Source organism: Anguilla rostrata, chromosome 6, assembly GCF_018555375.3.
Source record: "Anguilla rostrata isolate EN2019 chromosome 6, ASM1855537v3, whole genome shotgun sequence".
Classification (NCBI taxonomy): Eukaryota; Metazoa; Chordata; class Actinopteri; order Anguilliformes; family Anguillidae; genus Anguilla; species Anguilla rostrata.
The window spans coordinates 1,969,945-1,978,087 of record NC_057938.1 but is presented as its reverse complement, the minus strand read 5'-3'; the positions used below and the strand labels follow the sequence as shown (position 1 = coordinate 1,978,087).

Genomic DNA, 8,143 nt, shown 5'->3' with positions numbered 1-8,143 from the left:
AGTGCACACAAAAGGTCAATGGAACAACTACAAATGTGCATGTGTGTTTGTGTGTGTGTGTGTGTGGGGGGGGGGGGGGGGTATGACTAAAACTGCAGTTAGGCTTTAGTGCCCTCTCTGGCATGAGTGGGGGGGGGGAATATACAAGACAAGTGAATCAGAGGCTAAGAGCTCCTCCTGATTTCTGGGGTCATTGTGCTGCTGCTGATGAACAAGAGCCCCTCTGTACAGCACACCAGCCCTTCTCTGGATCCTCACCTGCAGCCCACCCAGCTCCTCTTAAAGCTGAGAGCCCTTTCAATGCGGGCTGCAGTCTGAATAGCATGGCCAGTCTACGGACATGACCTGCAAACAGGAGAAAATAAACACTGATTTCAGCTGTCAGAAATGCCTGAACTGCTGGTGCGTTACGGTTCCTGCAACTCGAGAGTTTGGTTGTAGGGGTACAGCCACCAGCAGAGCTCAGAGCCGAGGGGTGCTTTCTCAGGTCTCCACGTGCTGTGTAATGGATCTCCCTCCAGCCCTCCTCCTCCTCCTCCTCTTCCTCCCTGGGCTTTCATTTGTCAGATCGCTGTGTATCTGCTCCTTTAATTGGCTCGTCAAGCACCGGGCAACAGAGCGAGAGAGAGCGAGAGAGATGCAATATAAAGCAGTCAGAAAAAATTTGGTATAACTTTTTCCACCCTTGTTATTTATTTATTTTGACAGTTGGCCTATTTGATTAAGCATGGTGTTGTTAAAACTCTGACCTATGTATGCTAATGAAATCCAATCCCAAATCTCTGCAGGCCATACTGATAAATTGCATGCCAATTTCATACATTTCTGTCAGATAAGTGAATTATATGTGCTCTATGTGGGTTGATTTTATATAAGAATGGCTTGTCAATTTAATGTAGAGGACGCTGCTGGTAGGTTTGTGGTCATGTGACATGATATAGGCGAGGACTTGCAAAGCTGTAGCCTACCATAAAACAAGAAAAGAAAGAAAACCGCCGAATAATCATGGCGTCGACGGAAAATCGCCATCGACAGAGGAAAAGAAAAACGAAAAAGAGTCGTGAAGTCGTTGGTATACATGGCTACTTCTATGAAAAATATTTTGTTATGACCTCAGCAAACTAATACTGTTAACGAACGAAGTGACGCGTGTTTTGTTAAATAGGCCCAGCCATCGTAGGTTTTTAGTTATCTAGTCTAGCTATGGCTATCTAAATAGGTTTTTAAAAAATCTCGCGGCATGTTTTCCCCCAACCGTCAAAAACGACCTCTTTATCAAGAAGGGAAAGGAAGGACAATTCTACTGGGTGGTGAGTCTCTTTCCTGTCTAAAAAACAAGTGTGACACAACCAGACGAGTAGGAAAAGTAAGTTCTAGTTAGCCAAATTTGCTAGAGAATTGTAATGTTGCACAGTTCTTTCCCGACATTTAGCGAAATGTATATGGACTAGCTAGTCACTGAATTTCGCTCCGGGGATCAATAAAGGTTTATCTTATCTTAGTCAGGCTTTACTGTTTACGTTGGGTTTTGCGAAGACTGCGTATGCTAACTAGAATTGGTTAGTTGTCATAGTGTTAGTTTCTTAGTAAATGTACATATAAATATGTATCGAAAGTGTAATTAGACACTAGGGAATGGATTAAGGGGTGTAGCTAACGGCTAGCTAACTGCGTTGATCCACATATTTCAGTCTGCGAGCTATCCATTCTAAATGACTTGCTAGAGGTGTTAACTGTTGTTCGGTGATTATGGTTGGGTAACTCAGGATTCATTTCGTCAATTAGCGTTAGACCTAGTTACCAAAGTTAAACGCAAGTTACCGCGGTAACCGAAGTTAAGACGCAAACGCTTTGAAAGCCATGCGTCCAACTACATAGCATAACCGGTAATCTGGCAACCCAACATGACCTGTGCTTGTTCGCTGCTTGGGATTTAGACTGCCGATTTTACCGTCACGTTTTAGGTTCAAACAAACATTCACAAAAATATATTTAATGGATTTTTTGTCAGATGTATTTAACGCATCCCCCCCCCCTATTTTATTTAACCAGGAAAACCCCATTGAGATTGAAATCTGATATCAGTAGTCGTGTGTATTATATGGTAAAATGACCCCGTCTGCCGAAACCCGGGATCGAACCAGGGACCTTTAGATCTTCAGTCTAACGCTCTCCCAACTGAGCTATTTCGGCTTATAAGTTGTGTTATTTTGTGTTTGTTGTGAAATAAACAAAGACAAAGTTGATTTTTTTAAAATATGGGAAACCGAGACACTGCCATTCATGCGAGGAAGCGGACGGTAAATATAATATACATGGTTTAAAATAGGACTTCAAACACAAAGGCTGTGTCCCAAACCGCAAACTTCCATGCTCCACACTACCGTGCTCCGGAATACGCACTCCAGGCAATGCTTGGGACTATGCACTCCGAACCATGGAAGTGCAGTAGCACGGAGAAACAGTTAAATGAGTGGGATGCACTTCGTGACGACATCTGACCCATAACCTTTAACCTTTGCCGTAACTATCGGTAAAATTCCGGTAATAAACCTGAGGGGAATAACGTGAGTGAGAGGGCATATTATCGACCATCTGAAATGCTACCGCATTTATTTCATATTTAATCAAGCGGACTGGACTCCGTTACCTATTTAAATGCAAGTCTTGTAAAAATTACACATAACTGTCTAAATGGGAAAAAATCTTACTTAATACATATACATTTTAGTTATATTGATATACTAATTAATTCCTTAATCACGACCATTAAGTAGTGCAAATGTCGCTTCTTCTTAATGGCTATTTTGCTCCCTGCTACTTGGGTTACAATTGTGAATATGTAGCGGATCGCTAGAAATGCTAGTAGGGACCAGCCTTTTTCATATTAACCTGAAATACACAAGACGGGACACTTCTACAATATGATCTCAAGTAAAGACAAGTTCCATTAATCTCTATGCAGTGGCAGATACATGTCCCCGTAGCAACTAAAGCTAGCACTGGGCGAAAATCGCGAAAGTACTGAAAGAATTACCTCCGGAAAATAACAAGGACGTTTTTTTCTACATAACTAGGTACAGGTTGTTACTTATATTTCGCTTATTTTACATAGACTACAGTTGAAAATCTGATGTTTTTCTGTCTACCGAACGAACCCGGTCGGTAGATGCTCACACTGAGTAGTAGTAGGCTACTGAAATATTATGATCTAGACTAACCAGTAGGCTAATATCAGCAACTTTTTGCGAGCTAGCCACTTCAATTGAATTCTCCTTTTTGCTGTCAGAAGAGCAGTGGAAGGCAACGATAGCTTGGAAAATATTAATTGCAGTTTGGATAGCTTTCAGTGTACTGTCAACCCCATAATAAAGTTGCCATTTCATTGTAAACAGTCGTGTCTGTTTTTTCATTATTTTCGCGCTGTATACTTTCGCGCTGGGTACTCAGTTAGGCAACATTTATGGAGCCGGTCATGTTTGTGGTGGCTACTCCATAGGCAAGGGGTGTATTTCAAATTAAATGAAAAGATGGGCAGTGGCGAGAATAAAACGGCAGTTTATAATTCAAGACGGGACCCGACGATTAGCACCGATGTATTCAATATAGCTCCTTACACTCGTTAAAAGTACATATCTTTAAACTAATAAAAACAACTGATACTTTACATATTGCGTTATTCATTGACACTGTACCACTTTATTTATACACCAACTCCTGTTTACCATTTTCCTATGACATGATTTCAGTTTCCAATCCGAGAGAGTAGCCTACACTAGACTGTCATCCGCCATTACCGTTGTTTTTGGCCGTTTTCGCGAAAGGAATTATGGTATTTTTCCCAGTCGGAGCATGCACGGATGCACACTTCAAATTTTGATCAAATGGAGTGCGCATCCGGGTACTTTATCCGTGCTCCGCACTACCGAACTTCGGTTTGGACTCGCACTCCAAGATGGCGGCATGCTCGCTATGTGCACTCGGAGCATGGAAGTATGCGGTTTGGGACACAGCCAAAGTCTATGACAAGGTAATATTGCCTGTGCGCCTCGTTTTTTAAGTTGATTGACGTGTTCTGGTTGCCATCTTGTCTCTGTGGCGCAATCGGTTAGCGCGTTCGGCTGTTAACCGAAAGGTTGGTGGTTCGAGCCCACCCAGGGACGGTCAACGTTTTAGTTTTTACCCTTCGTAGTCATACACTTTAACAAAAATATCTAAACGAACGAAAAAATAACTTATTCAATCCGTTTAATTATTCAGGGTTGTGACACAAGAGTTGCACTCAGTATAATGTTTAACAAAAAACATTGAAACGATTGCGAAAAATAACCGTCTTGTTCAGTTTAATTCATTCGTTCTTGTGACACGAGAGGGCGCTGTTGGCCTTGGAATGAAGTTCTTAAAGGCAGTGACACATTTCCCCACACAAGTGTTAGTTGTTCATTTATGTAGTAAAATGGTCAAACCACAGACCTGTTGATCTTTCAGTAAGCACTGTCCCAAATGATTCACCAGACTATAATGTAGCAATTCTTATGTGGTTGGAAGGCTGCCAATTTTCTTGTGCTTTCCTAGCTGAGTTTGAAAATCTAATGGAGCACCTTGTCTCTGTGGCGCAATCGGTTAGCGCGTTCGGCTGTTAACCGAAAGGTTGGTGGTTCGAGCCCACCCAGGGACGACTTCTTTTGACCTTACATATCTGTGCACAATCATGCGATAGAGCCTCAAATACGAGGCTGCACATGCCAAAATGCAGGCACTATTTGGGCTCTAGTATGTCACATTTCAGTGCAATTGTATGCTTTATGCACTAGAATAGCCTGGGACCTCATGTGATTTAGGAATTATGCCCCCACGTGTTCCATGATGTTCTTTTGTAAAAGTGATTTCGGTCAAGGCCTTGTCATGTATTCACTTGTGTTGTCAGGGGACATTGAACTGTGGAGAAATTGTTTACGTGTCTTAAAAGGACCCGCCCGTCTGCCGAAACCCGGGATCGAACCAGGGACCTTTAGATCTTCAGTCTAACGCTCTCCCAACTGAGCTATTTCGGCTAATGCGTCTCATGATTGTCATGTTCAGTGAATGGTCACTCTTTCAGAGACGGCGGTTCACTACTCCCCGTCTGTGACAGAAAGGTGGGTGCTGTGTGCCCCCCCGGGGACGCTGAGGGTTTGTATCCTCAGCTTCCATGCTCGTGTCAGCTTTCAAACTCTTGATTAAAAAATCATGACAGAATTAACAAGAAATTTCGCAAAAGGACTTAATGAGGACTGAACTCAATATCCCAGCAGCCCCTTGGTGTGCGTGTAGGTTTACCTGCTGACCTCCACTTCACTCGTGCTGGAGCTCTTCTGGGGACTGTGACCTGACCAGTGGAGTCCTGACCTCTATTTATATGTCTCTACCAGGGAAGTGAGAACTGGTTAGAACCAGCTGAGGCCAACCCCGTGAGCCTCCTAACCAGTGTGACTGAGGAGAGCTGCTGGCTGAACTGTCCTCAGCTTGTCACGGTCTGTCTCCTAGCCAGGCTGAAACATGACCCCCCCACACACACACACACTCACACACACACACACACACACTCACACATACGCATACACTCACGCACTCGCACACGCACACGCATACACATACGCATACACGCACACACACACCCACACACTCACACACGCATACACTCATACACACACACTCACACACACACGCACTCACACACGCATACACATACGCATACACGCACACACACACCCACACATGCATACACTCATACACACACACTCACACACACGCACTCACACACGCATACACGTACGCATACACTCACACATACACACACACACCCACATGCATACACGCATACACTCACACACACTCATACACGCATACACTCGTACACACACACACTCACACACACAAATACATACACATCCACATGCAGTGTTGGGGAGTAGTGAACTACATGTAATTGAACTAGTTTAACTACATTTTGCAGTAGCTTGCTGGTAGTTCAACTACATTCATATTTGCATAGTGATTCAAGTAGTTAAATTAATTTTTTGCCATTTTTTGTGTAGTTAGCTACTGAAACTACAAACATAATATAATATATTTTTTTCTTTACTGCTTTTGTTGTAGTCAGATAATACAAAATTCTTATTTGTTTACAACAGAAATATAACATTCCTTGCAATTTTGTCCTTGTGAAAAGCCCAGAAGGGATTGTTTTGTTTAGGACAGGTTTAGGTCTCAGGGGTATTCCAGGAAGCTGGATTGTCAGCTCACCTGTGAAACGTATTTGGCCATATTTTTTAATGTTTGGAATCTGAATTTGTAAAACTAAACTTGAATATATTATGTGTCAGTTAGTCATACGTTTTGATTATTGCTATTTATTAACAAATGTTCAGAGAAGTTGTTGCATGCTATTTTAGATGTTACCTGGCTAACTGAGTAATCCTGCTTGGTGCAATACCCCCACCTGGTTTCTAGTTTCTGGAAGGCAGGTGTCTGACTGATGGACATTGTATACAAAACCAAAGCTGACATTTCTTGCACTTTCCCATGAATAGTGGGGTATTTAATTTTTTTGGTTTATGTATGACCTGTGAACAAGTGGGCACTTTTTGCAATAAACTCAATTGAGTGGCATTTTTTGCTGACATGAGACTTTTTATTATATTTTGTTATAATTTTGTGTCACATGTACATTGTCAATTTGACCATTTTTTTTACAAAGTAGTTTGAAATACTTTTTCTAAGTAGCTTTAGTTAACCAAACTACATTTCTCTCTAGGGTAGCTTTGCTGTAGTTCAACTTTTTCCAGTGTGAAGTAATTGGTAGCTTGCAAAGCTAAGCTTTCAAAGTAGTTTCCCCAACCCTGCCCACATGCATACACTCACACACACTTACACACACACTCACACACATGCACACAAACACGCATACACTCACGCACACACACGTTACGAGTTATGAAGTTACACCATTGGTCATGGTCATTGATCATGTGTGTTAGGTCCAGCCATATACTAGGTTTTAACCTGGTCTTGTTTTGTGTACCTCCACTCCACAGTGGTCAGCTAGTAAATGCGTGACAGCCAAACCCCCCCCCCCCCCCCCTTCATATCATCGGGAACATAGTGTCCACTGACCAGACGGTCAAGAATGGTGACAGCATGGTAAATATAGCGGGAAATGTAGCGGTAAATATAGCGGTACATGTAGTGGTAAATATAGCGGTACATGTCGCCGCGCTCCAGCGCCATTCACGCCCAGCTTCTGGCACGCGTGCAGCTACTGTGTGATATTTCCCATACTCTACACACTGGGAATTAATTTACTAATATTTACAAATTTTATAGAAAAATTGAATAGTATAGTTTCTTGTTTTGTTTTATAGAAAAATGTATCAAAATGTTTTGTTATATTTGCTATAAAAAAGTGCCCATAATATTGATATATTCCTTTTATTTTCGACATTCCATTTGTGTCAGATGTAGTGTGTTTGTAGGGTTTGTGGAGTCAGTGTTTGTGTGGAAACCCCTCTTTAAAACGACCCTTCTACCTCCAGTATTTCCCAGAGTAAAAATAGCCCCCCGGGGGGGTGGAGGGGTGGAGGAAGATGGGGTTTCACCGCCCCAACACTGTCCTTATGGAAAAGTTACACTAATGAAGCTTCCTGGGGTTCATTCCAACACCGTCCTTATGGAAAAGTAACACTAATGAAGCTTCCTGGGGTTCATTCCAACACCGTCCTTATGGAAAGTAACACTAATGAAGCTTCCTGGGGTTCATTCCAACACTGTCCTTATGGAAAAGTAACACTAATGAAGCTTCCTGGGGTTCATTCCAACACTGTCCTTATGGAAAAGTAACACTAATGAAGCTTCCTGGGGTTCATTCCAACACCGTCCTTATGGAAAAGTAACACTAATGAAGCTTCCTGGGGTTCATTCCAACACCGTCCTTATGGAAAAGCAACACTAATGAAGCTTCCTGCGGTTCTTCCTCACCCAGCTCTTCTGTAAAATAAGGTTTTGTTTAGACTGCAGGCCTTAATGCTCACATCTTTCTCAGTGTCTGGCCACATTATTTTACAGGTGGCCAGATCAGATTTTTCAGTTTAGACCAGCTAGGCCT

General features: G+C 42.4%; 4 non-coding genes across 4 annotated transcripts; 2 read left to right on the top strand and 2 right to left on the bottom strand.

The window, feature by feature from the left end:
* Window positions 1-2,120: 2,120 nt before the first annotated feature.
* trnaf-gaa (transfer RNA phenylalanine (anticodon GAA)) lies at window positions 2,121-2,193 on the bottom strand. The gene has a single exon. It is a non-coding gene; the product is annotated as a tRNA-Phe (tRNA).
* Window positions 2,194-4,089: 1,896 nt separating this feature from the next.
* Window positions 4,090-4,163, top strand: trnan-guu (transfer RNA asparagine (anticodon GUU)). The gene has a single exon. It is a non-coding gene; the product is annotated as a tRNA-Asn (tRNA).
* Window positions 4,164-4,604: 441 nt separating this feature from the next.
* Window positions 4,605-4,678, top strand: trnan-guu (transfer RNA asparagine (anticodon GUU)). Its single transcript has one exon. It is a non-coding gene; the product is annotated as a tRNA-Asn (tRNA).
* Window positions 4,679-4,981: 303 nt separating this feature from the next.
* Window positions 4,982-5,054, bottom strand: trnaf-gaa (transfer RNA phenylalanine (anticodon GAA)). The gene has a single exon. It is a non-coding gene; the product is annotated as a tRNA-Phe (tRNA).
* Between the last annotated feature and the right edge of the window lie 3,089 nt (window positions 5,055-8,143).